Source organism: Oryctolagus cuniculus, chromosome 3, assembly GCF_964237555.1.
Source record: "Oryctolagus cuniculus chromosome 3, mOryCun1.1, whole genome shotgun sequence".
Classification (NCBI taxonomy): Eukaryota; Metazoa; Chordata; class Mammalia; order Lagomorpha; family Leporidae; genus Oryctolagus; species Oryctolagus cuniculus.
Genome location: NC_091434.1, coordinates 100,237,234 through 100,256,964, shown reverse-complemented (window position 1 = coordinate 100,256,964; position 19,731 = coordinate 100,237,234). Strand labels below are relative to the sequence as shown.

The 19,731-nt window shown below is 35.7% G+C and overlaps 1 long non-coding RNA gene across 1 annotated transcript in view; it reads left to right on the top strand.

Moving 5' to 3' along the window:
• Window positions 1–17,304, top strand: part of LOC103348752 (uncharacterized) — a 29,723-nt gene extending 12,419 nt beyond the window's left edge. Inside the window, exon 3 of the long non-coding RNA XR_007920679.2 lies at window positions 17,173–17,304. This is a non-coding gene — a long non-coding RNA (uncharacterized lncRNA). The remainder of the gene's footprint in view (window positions 1–17,172) is intronic.
• The last annotated feature ends 2,427 nt before the right edge of the window (window positions 17,305–19,731 follow it).

Sequence of the window (19,731 nt, the reverse complement as noted above, 5' to 3'; positions counted from 1 at the left end):
CTTAGAATCTAGTATTACATGCATCACCAACTAGATACTCCATATTGGGCAAATGATTAAATTGGGCTTAAATTCCCTTATGTTAAAATGAAGAGCTTGAATTCTGATCTTTACATATCAGTAACTTTGAAATTATGGATTTACAATAACGTGTAACTTCGATCCAAATAATCATATATTTCCAGGATTGGAGTTTTAATTTTATGACATATTGATACTACTATCGCTACCACAAGAACAAATTTTGATGAAGAGCAGGACATTTTCATGTAGTACTATTTCTGAAAAAATACAATTGATTTTATGGCCATCTGCTCCTGATATAGCTCTTGGAAATGCAGTTTTCTAAAAAGTACAGCTTGCATACAATAGGAAAGTGCCACTATGCTCAAAAATAATTCCCTTTTGTGGTTTTTTTTTCCTACACAGTCTATGGGTTTGCACTACATTTTCGAACAAGTTTACAAACATGTTCTACTTAGTCTTGATTATAAATTCTAGCTATTGATGACTGCTGTTGTCCATGACCTTTGTTGAAGGTTACAAAAATAGAAAATAAATCAATCAAGTGATCAACTAATATGCTATTAAAATAATTAAGGTCATTTCTCACTTATACCTAGGGAGACACAAGGCTGCACGTTCTTGCATATTCCTCCTATTCACTAAGGCAATATGGAAAAGTAACTTTTCACTGTATAACTATTATGCCATCAGGCAAACTTTTCAGTGGGTAAGATGCATTTTTTTTAATTTACTGTAAGAAAGGATGACCTAGATGCTTTGTCTCATGGCTCTTACAGGAAGTATACAATATTCCATTTAGCTAAGAAGATGAAATGAAGTTAACAAACTGAATATGACAAAGGCAAACAAAATCTCAGTGATCTTGCAAGAGATCTGTACTACCACAGCAAAGTAAAAAGTAGGCCATTCTAACCAAATTGTAAGCACATTCTGTCATATTACTATAATTATGAATCTTTACATCTCAAGAGGAGACCATGTAACTTGCAATCTACTTCTTATTGGCAGAGATAATAGTTTTTTTTAAAATATAATTGCTAAAAAAGGTGGGAAGTTGAAACATAGATAACTAACATTATTTCAATTGTTGTATGAAAAACTTTCCTCTAAGGAAAGTTATGTTAAAGCTTTCACTCTCTTGAAATCAATCACTTGGCTAATTTTAATTCACATTTTCTAATGAGTTTTCACTTGTGTTCATTCTTACTCTCACAACAGTTAGATAGGTGAAGCATTAATTAACCAATTCAATAATGAAGTAATCTGATCTAAGAAAGTATAAGAGACTTCCAAAACACAATTTGTTAGAGATAAGAAGCAGTTGCTTCTATGTCCAAAGAGAAAGGATGTGAGTATATTACAAATCACCTGCTATTTAAATATTATTTTATATTATGGATATAACAATGATTCAAATATCATCAATCTGCCAATACTCCACAATGTAAACGTCTATGAAACATCACATTATTCTTTGCGAATTTATATATGTATTATTTGTCAATTTTAAATAAAATAATGCTTTAAAAATGAAAATCCAATATATACCCAATTCACCTATCATCTTAGAACACATCTTACTGTAAAATAATTTTAGATATATAAGAATTCAGGGAGCAATATACTTAAATCACTGTACTTAAGATCTAAGTTAGAAAAATGACATCTTTCAACCAAAAATGACAGAGGAAACATGACAAATGACTTATGGGAGCATTTATATGATGATATAAAAAGTGAGATAGGAGTGTCAGTTTAGGATATAAATCCCACACGCTTTGGAAAAGAAGAAATAACACAATTAAATAAATAGTATGAAAAAGCAAGGAGGTAAGGAAAAGTAGAATAAGTTCATTTTCTACACAATAGGTTGATATTAAAGGATGCGATTTAAAGCTATGGAATAACATAGCTAAAAGTATTAATATCATTATGAAATATATTATAAAGGGAATTTTCTAAATGTACTTGTAAATACAAATATATAGCCCTTGTCTATATTCTTGTGGAACAGTGGTCTTTCTACATTTTACTTGTTGAACATTACGGTTAGTGGGACATTAAGTGTGATTAAAAAGTAAATTGATATTGTGTTATTGCAAAAATTAAAGGAAAAAGAAATAAAGAAAGAATCAGTCATTGAGAGAGGACAGAGTGAGTTAAATATGGTTATCTTCCTTGAATTGTATCTATCAAATTCATAGAATCTGTTCTCTTTATATTAACAAGATTAAAAAATAAGAAAAAAAAAACAAAAAATCACATAAATAGTATAATAAGTTAACTAAAATATATGACAGAATTATGAACAAAAATACGAATTAAATAAGAAATATAAAGGAAATTGATTCACATATTGAAACCATGAGTGTTGAGTTAGTGGGAAAAAATTGATGAGAAACAAACATACAAAAGCACTGTGCATCTCCTTAATTATTTTACTCTAATAACAGGGAAAATTCTAACTGTAGCATAGGAAATTTTAGAAGATACTACATTAAACAAAGAAGGAAAGTTAATGTTAAAGTTAATAATCTCCCAAAATAATGTTAAAGTTAATAATCCGCCAAAGGAACAGCATGTGCCTCTTTACCAGAATAACTGGTTGAAAAAATTACACAAATATAACTGAGGTATTTTTGCTGAAAATGTAGGAATCTCAACAACAAGTCTCAAACAAACATAATTTAGGCATAGCATATAAGACATTACCTGACATTCTTGAAATATATTCATATCAAGAAAGAAAAAAATATGCTGAAGAAATTTTAGGCATAGCAATAATCAAATAAGAAGTGTTTGCAGATCATTTGACATTTTTTCTAGATAACGTAAGAAATGCAATGATAAAACTCAAATGATTATAAAAAATCAGACTAAAATATCTGAAGTTAGAATAAAAAATCAGTTGCTTTCCTATGCACAAATATAGCCTTTAAATGTAATATAAAAGAAAATTCTATTTGTAATCAAAAATAAACATTTGTAAATATGCAATACAATTTTTTGAAGTCTACAAAAAGAAATCCTTAAAAGCACTACAAAAAGACACAAGGGGGCATTTGAACAACTTCTCATGTCCTGGGATGTAAAGACAGAATGTTATGGTGTGGATGCTTGTGTCCTTTCAAAATTCATATATTAAAGCATTATAAATATGAGGGAATTAGGAGATGAGGCGATTATCATTAGATTAAGTCATGAGTATGAAATCCTCATGAATGGGATTAGTGTCTATAGAGTCCCAAGTAAGTTTGCTTGTTTCCTTTTTCTGCCACTTAATGAGAGGGCCAGACTATTTATGAACCAGAAAGTGGGCCCTCTCCATGATTTTAAACTTGCTAGCTTCTGAAACTGTGATAGTTTAAGTAACTCTAATGGACTAAGATACTGACCACTATAAAAACATGAATTATCCCCAAGTTAATTTAAAAATCCAATAAAAAATAATAACTCCAAAACACAGAAAATATCCAAATTTATGCATAATATGGGAAATAAAATTCAAAACTACATTAATAACATTTCTTATTTATCAGATCTGAAAAAATTGGAATACTATGTCAATTTACGAGAAAGATTTATTTTTATTCGTTTCTGGTATAATTCTAAACCAAGTATCTTTTTTGAAGAAAGTCAGTTTATAATGAAAAAAATTATCCATTTACCCATTCATTAACAAATATATATAATACAATTTATGTGCAATAGTAATATATGTTCTGTGTCTACAGGAACACAATTATATATTTTCTAGTTCTATCCTCTGAAAGGAACTGTAAGCTAAATACATCAAAGGAAGTATGCACATTTAGATACATCTGTATATCACATTCCTAATACCATTCTTAGGTTTAACAAAAAGCTTAGTCCTAACAAAGCTAAATATCATGTTATGCACAGGTGACATAATTATATATGAAGAAAAATACTGAGAGTTTAGCAAAAGCTTCAAGAACTAATGAATGATATCAGCAAGGGCTTTGGATACAAGATCAATATACAAAACTCAACTTTATTTCTAACATTTTGCAATAAAAATATAAGCTGAAATTTAAAAATCCATTTTAAACAACATCAAAATATTTTGGAAATATACAAGATAGATAAATGTAAGACTTATCCATGAAATTTACAAAAATTAAAGAAGATATAAAAATAAATATATATAAACATGTTTTTCTCAGTTGAGAGATTCAGTTTAACTAGACTATCATTTCTCTTCAAATTAGTATATCAATTTAATGAAAATCTTGTTAAAATCCCAGTATTCATTTTACAGAACATTTTTAAGTTTATATAAAAATGTCAGGTGTAGAAGAAGCAATTTTTTTTTTAATATTCACTTATTTATTTGAAAGGCAGACTGAAAGAAAGAGAGGAAGGGAGAGACAGAGAGCCTGGATTGGGCCAGGCCTAAACCAGAATCCAGGAACTCCATCTGGGTCTCCAAAATTACTGGAAGGAACCCAAGTTCTTAAGCCATTATCTGCTGCCTTCCAGGCAAGAAGAAGCTGAATGGGAAGCACAGAGTAGCCAGGATGTGAGCCAGGCTCACAAAATTTGTAGATGTTCTGAACAGTGGCTTAACCCACTACTCCATGAGGTCGTCCCCAAAGCAAAATAATTTTTTTTTTTAAACCAAAGGTTGGAAGACTTATGCTACTTGAAATTGACTTTATATTTAAAGCCACAGTAATCAGATGGTAAAATATTGATACAAGCAGAGACATATAGTTAAAAAGAACAAATCTGAAAAATCACAAGTAGACTTTCACTTGCCAAATTTTGGAAAAATATGCAAAATATTTATATAAAGAAAATAGTTTTTATTTATTTATTTATTTATTTATTTTGACAGGCAGAGTGGACAGTGAGAGAGAGAGACAGAGAGAAAGGTCTTCCTTTGCCGTTGGTTCATCCTCCAATGGCCACCACGGCCGGCGCGCTGCGGCCGGCGCACCGCGCTGATCCGATGGCAGGACCCAGGTACTTATCCTGGTCTCCCATGGGGTGCAGGGCCCAAGCACTTGGGCCATCCTCCACTGCACTCCCTGGCCACAGCAGAGAGCTGGCCTGGAAGAGGGGCAAGCAGGACAGAATCCGGCGCCCCGACCGGGACTAGAACCCGGTGCGGTGTGCGGACGCCGCAAGGCAGAGGATTAGCCTAGTGAGCCACGGCGCCGGCCAAGAAAATAGTTTTTAATAAAACAAATCACACTAGAATAACTGTATATTCAGTATGGAAAACTATGAATCGTGACTATTTCATCTCACAATGCACAAAATTTACCTCAAAATGTATCAAAAAAAAAATATAAAAGTTAAACATAAAACTATTAGAGGAAACTGGAGAACATATGTAGCTTTATATCAGAAAGATTCTTCAGGGCCGGCGCCGCGGCTCAATAGGCTAATCCTCTACCTTGTGGCACTGGTACACCAGGTTCTAGTCCCGGTCGGGGCATCGGATTCTGTCCCGGTTGCCCCTCTTCCAGGCCAGCTCTCTGCTGTGGTCAGGGAGTGCAGTGGAGGATGGCCCAGGTCCTTGGGCCCTGCACCCCGTGGGAGACCAGGAGAAGCACCTGGCTCCTGGCTTCAGATCAGCGTCGTGCACCTGCGGCATTGCGCCGGCTGCGGCGGCCATTGGAGGGTGAACCAATGGCAAAGGAAGACCTATCTCTCTGTCTCTCTCTCTCACTATCCACTCTGCCGGTAAAAAAAAAAAAAAAAAAAAAAAAAAAAAAAAAAAAAAAAAAAAAAAAATTCTTTAGATAGAACACATACACACAACAAAACTTGAACCACAGGAAAAGTAGACCAAATGAATGAACGTAGTCAAATTAAAAACTTTTGCGCTTTTAAGAAGCAAGTAAGACAATGGATAAGGGCAAGTATTGAGCCTGGAATTTACAACCAGGAAGTTCCTGACTCGGGATTCCCTCAGTCTGACACTCTCAATCTTATGAGGCAGCAATGATGACTCAAGTAATTTAATTCAACCACTCCTATTAGAGACCTGGGTTGCGGTCTCAGCTCCTGGCTTCAGCCCAAATATGGCTGTTGGCATTTTGGGAGTGAACAGTGGATGGGAGCTAACTCTGTCTGTCTCTATTTCTCAGTGTCTCTGCCTCTCAAATAAATGAGTAAATAAGAAGAAAATGAACACACAGTTATAGAAACTATGAGAAAATAATTGTATAGTAAATTTGACAGTTTGTAAGCAGAAAATATTAAGCATCCCTACAAAAAAGTTTTCATAAAAGAGAATAAAAGTAGCCTCTAAGTAGCCATAAGTATATGAAAAGATGTTTGGCCCTCATACATCATAAGTGATTCATGAAAACGTTATGCCATATAGAAGGAGGCAGATGCAAATTACCAAAAACTATATGATTTAATTTATATGAAATTTCTTGAAAATGCAAAACTTATAGTCACAGAAAATATGAGTGGTTACTTGTTGTTGGGGGTTGTAGAAGGGATTGACTGCAATGGGCAAGAAAGTCATTCTGATGATTAAAGTGTTTTAAAACTCATACATAGTAATGTTTGAACAATGATGTAAGCCTACCTAAACTCATCAAACTATATTTTTGTGACATGTGAATTGTATAATATGCAATTCCCTAAAAATAAAAATTAACTCAATAAAACTGTTCTTAATTTACTCTTCAAATATTCTTTTTTCACAAATACATTTTCTTGTATAGCAATTATCAGTAAACACAAGTTGAATGTCTCAAATATATATATGATATTGATATATATGATATATATATATATCTCAAATATACATAAAGATGTTGCTTTGCAAACATAAAAATTCATGTATTATATTATTCCATAACTTCAGGGAACTTAAAATATTACTTTGATTGTTCATTCTTTTAATTTATATCTCTCCAGGAGGCTTTCTACAACTTCTATGTGACTGGTACTGGTTTACATTATTTACATGTATTTTAAAGTTAATATTGATAAAATCATGCAAGGTAGTGTTATTATATTATATGTATGTGTGACCTCAGCATACTAATGTGTGCATAGGTAGATATTCATAAAGTAGAAAAAGTGTTAGGTGAGCTGAAGTGTCAAAGTTTGTGGTTTCTTTTGTTTTGCATCTCCCCCCACCCCAAACTGAAAATGTGAGAAAAAAAAGATTCACTCATTCACAAAACTTAGCCATCAGGACTTGGAATTGAAGGCATCAGAATTAACATGGATTAACTGTTTGTTTTGCAAAATTTCTATAAGCCAATTTATCATAGGAAATACTTTGCCTCCAGCCAAAAGTATGTCCTTTCAAAACAATATATTACTCACCTTGTCAAACAACTTACTTTTCTTTTTTTTTTTGTTTTTAACTTTTTTTTTTAAGATTTTTTTTTAACTTTTATTTAATGAATATAAATTTCCAAAGTACGATTTATGGATTACAATGGCTTCCCCCACATACCGTCCCTCCCACCCACTACCCTCCCCTTTCCCACTCCCTCTCCCCTCCATTCACATCAAGATTCATTTTTGATTATCTTAATATACCGAAGATCAGCTTAGTATACATTAAGTAAGGATTTCAACAGTTTGCTCTCACACAGAAAAATAAAGTGAAAAATAATAGATTATTTTCTTTAAATGATGATGAAATCAGATCAGACCTATTGTCATGTTTAATCCCAGTGAGAGTCAAGTTGGGAGTTGATAATTTCTTTTTTTTTTTTTAACAGAGGATCAGTTTAGTATACATTAAGTAAAGATTTCAACAGTTTGCACCCCCATAGAAACACAAAGTGAAATATATTGTTTGAGTACTTGTTATAGCATTAAATCTCAATGTACAGCACATTAAGGACAGAGATCCTACATGAGGAGTAAGTGCACAGTGACTCCTGTTGTTGACTTTACCAATTGACACTCCTGTCTATGGCATCAGTAGTCTCCCTATGCTCCAGTCATGTGTTTCCAAGGCTATGGAAGCCCTCTGAGTTCTCCGACTCTTATCTTGTTTAGACAAGGTCATAGTGAAAGTGGAGGTTCTCTCCTCCCTTCAGAGAAAGGTACCTCCTTCTTTGAAGACCTGTTCTTTCCACTGGGATCTCACTCGCAGAGATCTTTTGCCAGAGTGTCTTGGCTTTCCATGCCTGAAATACTCTCATGGGCTTTTCAGCCAGATCCGAATGCCTTTAGGGCTGATTCTGAGGCCAGAGTGCTATTTAGGACACCTGCCATTCTATGAGTCTGCTGAGTATCTCACTTCCCATGTTGGATCACTCTCCCCTTTATTTATTTGTTGTTAACTTTTATTTAATGAATGTAAATTTCCAAAGTACAGCTTATGGATTACAATGGCTTCCCCCCCCATAACTTCCCTCCCACCCACAACCCTCCCCTTTCCCACTCCCTCTCCACTTCCATTCACATCAAGATTCATTTTCAATTCTCTTTATAGACAGAAAATCAGTTTAGCATATATTGAGTAAAGATTTCATCAGTTTGCACCCACACAGATTATCATTACTTCACATTGGACAGCACGTTAAGGACAGAGATCCTACATGAGGAGTAAGTACACAGTGATTCCTGTTGTTGACTTAACAATTGACACTCTTGTTTATGGTGTCAGTAATCTCCCTAGGCTCTAGTCATGAGTTGCCAAGGCTATGGAAGCCTTTTGAGTTCACCAACTTCAATTTTATTTAGACAAGGTCAAATTCAAAGTGGAAGTTCTCTCCTCCCTTCAGAGAAAGGTACCTCCTTCTTTGATGGCCCATTCTTTCCACTGGGATCTCACTCGCAGAGATCTTTCATTTAGATCATTTTTTTTTCCCCAGAGTGTCTTGGCTTTCCATGCCTGAAATACTCTCACGGGCTTTTCAGCTGGATCCGCATGCCTTAAGGGCTTATTCTGAGGCCAGAGTGCTGTTTAGGACATCCGCCATTCTATGAGTCTGCTGTGTATCTTGCTTCCCATGTTGGATCATTCTCTCCCTTTTTCACTCTATCAGTTAGTATTTGCAGACACTAGTCTTATTTATGTGATCCCTTTGGCTCTTAGTCCTATCATTATGATCATTTGTGAATAGAAATTGATCACTTGGACTAGTGAGATGGCATTGGTACATGCCACCTCGATGGGATTGAATTGGAATCCCCTGGTATGTTTCTAACTCTACCATTTGGGGCAAGTCAGCTTGAGCAAAACAACTTACTTTTCAAACACCAACAAACACCAATTTCCTTATAAGGGCTCACTTGAAGACTACTGATTTGGTGGATCCAATACTAAACAGCTATATCACAAATTCTCCCCTTCCCAGCTACCTCCATTCCTTGGAAGATCCATGTTAAACAATTCCAGTCCATATTCTAGATCCCTACAAATATTATGTACTGAAAACTCTGTCCTCAGAAACCACTATAACTATTTCAGTTCCATGTTCTCCCTTTTCAGTAGGCTGTACTTGTAGAACAAATTTAGTCTTCTATTTAAAATGGATGAAAACTTTTCTCCATGGCTTCTTTTGCGTATTTGGTCTATGAGAGTTTGATTCAAGGACAGATACTTTCTCCAAAGCTTCCCTGTGCTGTGTTTGTTGGACCTATTATTGTAGTCAGCCAGCCACAAGAGCGGGAGCCTGAGCTGAGAAGTACACCAGCAACAGATTGATCAACCACTGCTAAGCTACTATGATTTTTATTCGCATTAAGTTTATATTTTTGCTAGTTCAGAGTCTTGTTTTTTACATCAACTCACATTTTAAATTTAAATCCTATTACTTTAATTACATAATTTTACCAACTATAATTAAAAATTATATTACACTTAGGAAGAGATTCCTTTAAAGTTGAAAATTTAGCAAATCTTCCTTTTCAGGTTGCCCACACTCAAGTCTGAGTGTGTACTATCCCTTTGCCTTTCAAAAAAACTTGCTTTTCTGCTCTTAAGATAAATAAATATATATGGAAAAATTTTCAAAAACCTACTTATATCTATTTTTTACAGATATGAAGAAACATAAAATATTTTAGATAACATCACATTAAATTTTCCTATGAATTTAACAGGTTAAATTTGTGAACACTTAAACCCGCTATCTCTGTTTTAAATTCTTTCACATAGCAATTAACCAATAGACTTTATATCAGTTTTGCCCTACCCTCACTATAAAACTTTCAATACACTCTGTATATATCCTTATTTCTGACTCAACTAAATTTAATTCATGCTGACCAGACACTCACAAAGAAAATTGTCTCTTAAAGGTAATGCCATTCAGAACATAGCAAGCCCACTGTGATGGATTTTAAGCCCTGATCTCTGAGTCAGCTTAGAGTCTTTTTTAAGGACCTCCCAAACCTAGATAAGATAGGAAATTTACAGACCAATATAGAATAGACCTAGGAATGTCAATGGTTCCCAGAGCAGTATCAAATCTTTCATTTGCTGTTAAAAATCTTATGTAAAACCAACATGGAAAAGGAATAATTAAGATGAACTAAGAGCCACATATTTATATAAGAGAACCTTAGAAAATATGTAATTTTGCCTAAGTGCTTAGGATATTATCCCTTACGTATTTTTTTGTGAAACAGTTTGGACCCTAGCTTAGTACAGTAAGCAAAGAAAGTACAAATCTCTAGGAAATATAATTGTTTTACTAGCATTTTAAAAGGTACCAGGTTAGAAATGAATGAGCCGAAAATAAAACATTTGGTACCCCTCCAACATAATATAGATTTTTTAGATCAATATCCCATTGACTACTACCAACAACTGGACAAAAATTTGTTGCCTGACTAAGTTGATGCAAATAACCCTTGATATTAACCAGGGTTCACTTATGATCCACCCATTTCCCCATTGGAAACAAGGTAATTTCTAGGTAAAATTGGGAAAGGAGAAAACTGGTCTTCAACTAGAGCACCCAAACTTCAAATACTCATATGTTTCTGAACTGGTTTCCTTGGTGTTCAATCAATTCATTCCATATTTTATAAATGACCCAGAAAGTAGCAACATTCCACATGTCCTGGTAAGGAAACCTAAAAGCAAACAATGTGACAGAAGCAAACAAAAAGTAACAAAATTCCTCACCTCAAAAAAGTTCTTGAGATTGGGTTGATAGTGCTTCAAACTACAGCACTTTCAGGTTTTACAATGTTCTTCTGAGTTGGAGGATAAACAGTGACTTTTTAGGGTAGTACAGATGGATGTACACCTGGACAGACCCTCTGGAATTTTTAATATTATTGACATATCAGAGAATCAAAGAAATCATGAAATTTTCAACCTGCTATCCAAAATGACCACATCATTTTTCATTCTCATTCACAAGGAATGAAATTTCCAGTTGCTCTACATCCTCACATTCATTATTGTCAGCTCATTTTTAAAATTTTATTATAAGAATTATAATATATGTGCAGTGGTATCTCACTTCAGTTTTAATGTACATTTTCCTAATGATTAATGTTATTGAACATCTTTCATGGGTTTTTAGATACCTAAATGTCTCTTTAGTAAAGTGTTCAGACCTTTTATCCAATTTTAAAACTGAGTTGACCATTCTTAATATTTTATGTATATAAATTTGCAAATAGCTTCTTCCACCGAAAAACTTATCTCTTTATTCTATTGACAGTGTTTTTGCAAGCCAAAAAGGTTTTTTTTTTTGTTTTTTTTTGTTTTTTGTTTTTTTTTTTTTTTTTTTGACGGGCAGAGTGGACAGTGAGAGAGAGAGACAGAGAGAAAGGTCTTCCTTTTGCCCTTGGTTCACCCTCCAGTGGCCGCCGCGGCCAGCGCGATGCGGCCGGCGCATCCGAAGGCAGTAGCCAGGTGCTTTTCCTGGTCTCCCATGTGGGTGCAGGGCCCAAGGACTTGGACCATCCTCCACTGCCTTCCTGGCCACAGCAGAGAGCTGGCCTGGAAGAGGGCAACCGGGACAGAATCCAGCGTCCCGACCGGGACTAGAATCCGGTGTGCCAGCGTGGCTAGGTGGAAGATTAGCCTATTGAGCCACGGCGCCGGCCAATAAGCCAAAAAGTTTTAAAAACTTTTACAAAGTTCAGTTTAGCATGGCATTTTAATGAATTCTGGTTTTGGTGTCATATCTAAATCCTTTTGCTCAATTCAAAGTCACAAATTTTTACTCCTGATTTTTTTCTACAAGTTGTACACCTTTTAAAAAAAATTATCTGAAGACACATACACATGGCAGTGGGGAGAGAACTCCCGTCCACTGGTTTGCTCCCCAAATGCTGGTAAAGGTTGGAGCTGGGCCAAGTTAAAGCTGGGAGCAAGGAATTCTATCTGTTTCCAACATGGGTGGCAAGGATGCAACCGTTTCAGCTATCACCTCTTGTATTCCACGATGCACATTACTTGGAAGCTGCAATCAGCAGCAGAGCCAGGTATAAAACCCAATTAACTACTATAAAGGACGTTGCTGCTAGACCAAACGCATTCCCCTAGAAATTCCATAAATTTTCATACAGCCAAAGGACTCTTGAGTTTTTTTGGTGAGGTGTAAAATATTTGGCAAAATTTGTTTCTTTGACTTTTTGTTTTGCATACGGGTATCCCATTGTTATATCACCATTTGTTCTAAACACTGTTCTTTTCTCCACTGACTTGTATTTGACATTTGTAAAAATCAGTTGGTTATATTTTTATAGAAAGCTTTTACTTAATAAATACAAATTTCATAGGTACAACTTTTGGATTATAGCGGTTCTTCCTCCCATACCTGCCCTCCCATCCCCAAACCATCCCACCTCTTACTCCCTCTCCCATCCCATTCTTTATTAAGATCCATTTCAGTTATCTTTATATACAGAAGATCAACTCTATGCTAAGTAAAAATTTCAATAGTTTACACCCACACAGACACACAAATATAAAATACTGTTTGAATACTAGTTTTACTGTTAATTCTCATAGTACAACTCATTAAGGACAGAGGTCCTACATGGGGAGCAAGTGCACAGTGACTCCTGTTGTTGATTTAGCAATTGACACTCTTATTTATGATGTCAGTGATCACCTGAGGCTCTTGTCATGAGCTGCCAAGGCTATGGAAGCCTCTTAAGTCCACAAACTATGACATTATTTAGACAGGGTCATTATCAAAGTGGAAGTCCTGTCCTCTCTTGCATTCAGAGAAAGGTACCTCCTTCTTTGATGGCCCATTCTTTCCACTGGGATCTCACTCACAGAGATCTTTCCTGTTGGTCATTTTTGCCACAGTTTTTTGGCTTTCCATACCTGCAATGCTCTCATTGGCTTTTTAGCCAGATCTGAATGCCTTGAGGGTTGATCTGAGGCCAGAGTACTGCTTAGAGTATTTGTCATTCGATGAGTGTGCTGTGTGGCCTGCTTCCCATGTTTGAACATTCTCTCCTTTTTAATTCTATCTATTATTATTAGCAGACACTTGGTCTTATTTATGTGATTCCTTTGACACTTACTCCTATCTTTATGATCAGTTATGAACTTAAAATGATCACTTTAACTAGTAAGATGGCATTGGTACCTGCCAACTTAATGGGATTTAGAGTCCCATGACAAATTTTTAGTTTTACCCTTAGGGGTAAGTCTGAGGGAATGTGTGCCAAACGGTACATCGTCTCCCTCTCCAGTTGATTATATTTATAAGAGTCTGAATTTGGTCACTGTTTCATTGATCTATTTGTCTATACTTTTAGAACATGGCAGTCTTCATTTCTATAGATATGCAACACAAAATACACTTTTTAGTCTAACTCTCCATTGGATCAGCGCGGTACGCCGGCCGCAGCGCGCCAGCCGCGGCGGCCATTGGAGGGTGAACCACTGGCAAAAAGGAAGACCTTTCTCTCTGTCACTCTCTCTCACTGTCCACTCTGCCTGTCAAAAAAAAAAAAATCCTAAAAATTTTCTTTTAGAATTTCATACTGATATTTAATTTTTACCTATTGCTGAATTTCTTTATTGGAAAGTTAGCCTCCATTATCAAGATGCACTGAGGAAAGTGGAAGCAAGACAAACCACCCTTCACTTCAGGGGATGAGCAGGAACATATTGAAAAAAATTGCAAGCAATGGTAGAGCCATATGGTGGGGGGAAGGGAAGAAGAGGAAAGTTGCCATTGTGGGGCGGTGTGAGAAAAGGAGGTAGGTGTATGTTAGCATGTACAATATGGACAGCAGAGGAATAGCACTGTGATGAAATATTTTACTCCCCTGATATCTTTTCACCTCCAAGGTCAACCTAGTGATGTCTACCATGAAAGTACAGTATGGGTTAATGTAAGACACAAAGGACACAATAATTATTTAGAGTAACATACTAACCAGAGTTATTTTTTCATGCAAAAAAAGACCCACGAAATAGAAAAATGTCTACATTTTAAATGGTGCTTTTTCCATAAACATAGCAACCAGATTGCAGAGCTAAAGTCCTTCTGTTCCAATGATAAACGTCCTTTTAAAAAGATTTTGCTCCCAGATGGCTATTCTATCTCCTCACCTACCCCTCTGAAGAAATAATACTAGCTTCTGATTTTTTTCTGTAACCCAAATATATTTAGCAGACTTTTGCAGCACTTCACACTGGGAGTGTAACTCTGATTCAGGCTGGAGCTGTTTCATCTCATTCAATTTGCATGAGTCGCTCCTTTTTTTTTTTTTTCATTAATTTTAAGGCAATTTGGAAATAGTTTTGCAATCATTTTCCTTTCATGATAAAAGATTTTATTTTAGTTTTCAAGACAACATTAACAAATGTCCTCTCTTTTTTTCTTTTTCTTTTTCCCTTTTAACTCTATTCTTTTAAACTACAATAACTTGAGTTTAAGCACGGACTCCATTTCTACAGCATTAATGTATTCAATTCCAAACAATTTAGTCTCTGATGAACTTTTCCTCATTTTTTGCGTACTCCTTTAAAAAGACACTGGTTTTTACGATTCTGGAGACTTGCAATTGTTCAATATTAAAATGAATGCATGTTTGATAGCCACTGGTTATGGGCCCTGCTTAAGTGCTCATTCTAAAGCACATGTGTGTGTATAGATGAAGTTGCTTGTATCCTGGCAAGCACAGTAAATACTTAAATTCACTGATTTAAAAACAAACAAAAACAAAAACAAAAAATCCTTGTGCAGACATCATGAAAAGGACAAACAAAACACAGCACTGGGCTATAAACTTCCAGTGGTCTATTTGTTTGTACATCCCATTATCATTAGGATTTTTAAAGTCATGAAAGATACAGTCTACCTGAAAGTTATAATTTAATCATGATACCATTGTTTGGATGGTCTGTCTCTCCACAGGAGTTTTCACTGCTTCTTTTTTCTTAAAATAAGACTGCTTTTAGTTATTTGAAAGGCAACGTTACAGAGAGAAAGAAAGATCTTCCATCTTCTGTTTCACTCCCCAGATGGCTGCAATAACAGGGGCTGAGCCAGGCACCCACATAGGTCACCTGGATTAAGTACAGGGCTCCTTGCTGCCAAGGCTGGAGTTGAGCCGATCTGAAGCCAGGGGCCAGGAGCTTCTTCCAGGTCTCCCAGGTGGGCACAGAGGCCCAAGGACTTGGGCCATCTTCTACTGCTTTCCTAGAGCATCGCAGAGCTGGAAAGAAGAGGAGCAGCCAAGACTCAAAGTTGCAGCTATATGGGATGCCGGCACTGCAGGCAGAGGCTTTACCTGCTAAATCACAGCACCAGCCCCTGTCCTATGTTTCTTTATCAAAAAACACATTTGTAGTTTAGGAGGAATGTACTGATTAACTACCCTAAACAGTACCTTGGGAAGTGACTGTGCTGTTGTGATTCCCGTGCAGATTCTAAATTGTACTCATTGAGCCACAGATTTAAGGAGTTAATTCAATACTAGGACAAACATAATAGCATAAACACACACACACACACGCACACACACACATACACATGCATACACACACACTGATTAATGTTCAACTGGGCATTCCGCTACTGTTTCTAAGATAACTGTAACCAAACTGAAGAATTTTTAGAAGCTCTGATATACCATATCCAACATCAAAGTTAAGTTACTAAATTTCTCTGAAATGTCAATTGTCACATTTTGATTCTGAACTGGAATTCACAGTTGATCCAATCCTTTGCCTATTGGAAAAGGATGTTCCATAGGATTAAATTTAGCAGTGCTAAAATCTTTCCTAGTTTGTAAGATTTCCACAAGCTGTTCTTTAGGCATGTTAGAGTTAGGTCTTCATAATTTTTCATACTAAGCCACTTCATGGAAATTTTCTAATAATTAGAACATGCATTACATTATTGCATAAAGCCTTGTGCAATGCCTTTACCTACCAGTCTTAAAGAAAAATTTGGTTCTTATGACCTGAACTGCAAAATCTTCAATTTTTTAAAAAAAGATTTATTTATTTTAATGGAAGAGTTACAAAGAGTGAGATAGAGACGCTGGTGCTGCGGCTTAGTGGGTTAAGCCTTTGCCTGCAGCATTGGCATTCATATGGGTGCAGGTTCATGTCCCAGCTGCTCCTCTTCTGATCCAGCTCTCTGCTATGACCTGGGAAAGCAGTGGAAGATGGTCCAAGTGCTTGGGCCCCTGCCACCCATGTGGGAGACTCAGAGGAAGCTCCAGGCTTCTGGCTTTGGATCGGCGCAGCTTGGCCGTTGCGGCCATCTGGGGAGTGAACCAGCGGATGGCAGACCTCTTTCTCTGTCTCTACCTCTCTGTAACTCTGCCTTTCAAATAAATAAAATAAATCTTTTAAAAAGGAGTACTAGAGGCAGCATTGTGGCATAGTGGGTCAAACCACCATTCCTAATTGACACTAGTTTGTGTACTGGCTATTCCACTTCCAATCCAGCTCCCTGTTAATGGCCTAGAAAATCAGTAAAAATGTCCAAGTGTTTGAGCCTTTGCCACCCACATGGGAAACCTGCAAAAAGCTCCTGGCTCCTGGCTTTAGCCTGATGTGAACTGGGGAGTGAACCAGAATATGGAAGATCTCTCTCTCTCTCTCTCTCTCTCTCTTTCTTTCAAAACAATTTTTTTGAAAGGAGTATGATGATATGTAATTAAAATGCATCATTGTAAGTCTACTCTAAAACATTAAGAATTCCTAATTTTGTTTTCTCTAAATATTTCTAGGTTACCTTCTTTTTTTATGGAGGAGAGAATACACCATCTTACTTATAAAGCAGAGCACCACGTCATGAACATATATTTTGTGCTTCCTTGACATTAATTGTTATCTAATAAAATGTGAGTTCCAGATACAAGGGTTTTTGTCTTATACATTGTTATATTCCCAAAATACATTGTAGACATTCCAAAAATATTAATCTAATAAATGAATAGTATAATAAAATCTTGATTGTAGTATTTGTAGTATATCCAAGAGTTACTGCAATGAAAACAAAAACATACATAGGTACTTTCTTGTCTAAAATATGTTTGGGTGTCTCAGACAATAGTCCAAGTTGTATTTTCAGTCTAGATCATATCAGGAGAAAAACATACTGGTTGGGACCTCAAACAGTCTCAGAGTGTCCCATGGATTCTCAAAGTTCATCAGAAGCCTGCTGTACACTCAGAACCTGGGCTCAGATCTTGGTAACACAAAAAGTTTAAGTTACCATCTATTTCAAATAGTGGTCCTCAAATTGCCTCAAAGGGATTGAAGTAGTCTGTGCAAAAAGATCCATAGTTGGGGCCGGCACTGTGGAGTAGTGGGCTAAGCCTCTGCCTGAAGGGCCGGCATCCCATATGGGCACGGGTTCAGGTCCTGGCTGTTCCTGTTCTGATACAGCTCTCTGCCATGGACTGCGAAAGCAGTGGAAAATGGCCAAAGTGCGTAGGCCCCTGCACCTGATTGGGAGACCAGGAAGAAACTCCTTGCTCCTGACTTCGGATCGGCCAACCTCTAGCCATGTAAGCCTTTTGGGGAGTGAACCAGCAGATGGAAGAGCTTTCTCTAGATATCTCTGTCTGTAACTCTGCCTCTCTAATAAATTAATAAAAATCTTAAAAAAATTGTAAATGACAGGTTTATCATTATGCTCTTCAACTGTGTTTGTTATTCAGTGTTGTCTAAGAATGTAGTTATATATCACAGTGATGTGGGGTGAATTTAGTCCTTCTTAGATTTTCTATTCATTAAATGGAAATTGTGACTGAATTGCTGCCATCAAAATTTCACTTTTTATTACTATTGGGAACTGGTTCTCCAAAATTTTGCATTTTGATACTGCTCATCTGAGGACCACATTTTGAGAAAATGTGCTCTAGATTATGTGATATTCATCTTATTGTTCAAAGTATTCTTCAAATCAGCTAGCTCTTGTACACAGTAAGTGTGTTCTTGTTAGGGACTATGTGTTATTACTTTTTTAAAATTTCAGCTCTTAACAGATGTGCTGAAACATGATAGATACTGAATAAGTTTTAAGTGAATGAATAAATTGCCTACCTAAACCCTTGTCTGTTATAACATCATTTTAAAGGTGTGTGGTTAATGTTAAAATTGACTTCTGTTATTCACAAATGTGAGAAACCAAGGTTCCCCTCCACTGTGGTTTGCTTGAAGAATGTTCTTCACAGTAGATTCAGCTCATCACCAATTTTATGCCTTTTCTTAAAGATGAACCACCTAGTCTTTAGAAAGATAACTAAAGTTTTAAGATAAAACTCATTAAATCTGCTTTCTCTAGAAACACAGCTCTACATAAGATTATTTAACATTGTATATCTACTCACCATGTCAATTCATCATCTAAAAAATATTGTGTCATCCTTTATTAAATTACATTACTCATATTTCAGCTTGAGCTCATTAGGAAGCAACTATAATATTGAGATCTGCAAGTAGACAATTTATTGCAATCATCACTTGTGTGATGAAAAGAAGCAGTAATGTGTAGAGGACAAGGTAGAAGGCAATGCAGCCTCAGACAAGGTCTTGGCAAAATCCATGTGGAGCCTTAAAGAGGGGTCAATCCCATACCAAGCAGTATTTAGATTTAGGCTGCTTCTATGAAGGGAGAGTTATTTTGGCAAGGCATCACTCCAAAGGCAATTTCCAGAGATCTTGGAATAAATACATTAGTCCCGCCACAAGATTGGGGGACATACTACAGTAGTTATTACATAATTAGTAAGATATAATACCCTTAACTTAAATCAAAGTAGTTACTATTAAATGATGATACTTTAAAATTTTTAATATATTATCTAATTAGTGATTGTTAGCATATAGAGGGGTACTTCAAAAATTCATGGAAAGCAGAAAGAAAAGATAAAAAATTTGCAATGCATGCAAATATTTTCACAATACACATATGCCATGAACTTTTTGAAGACCTCTAGTTGCATGTTTATCTTCAATGTCACATTTTAAATAATCTAAAGGAAAAGGGTACACATTCTATCTCCCTACCACTGTCTTTACAAGAAGTATTATTGTTGATAGGAGACATAAATGATAAAAACTAAAAAACTGTACATTCATTTTAGTCACTCATTGGATGTTAAGAAAATAGCATTGATTTTTATATTTATTAACGTGTACATGTTTATAGTTAAAATGCTAGACATTCTTATACATGTTACTTGATATTATATTGTCTGCCAAATCAGGGATTGTTTTATCTACCATCTGAGTTATATTGGCAATCACATATGAAGAGCCATGTAGGTACCAGATAAATA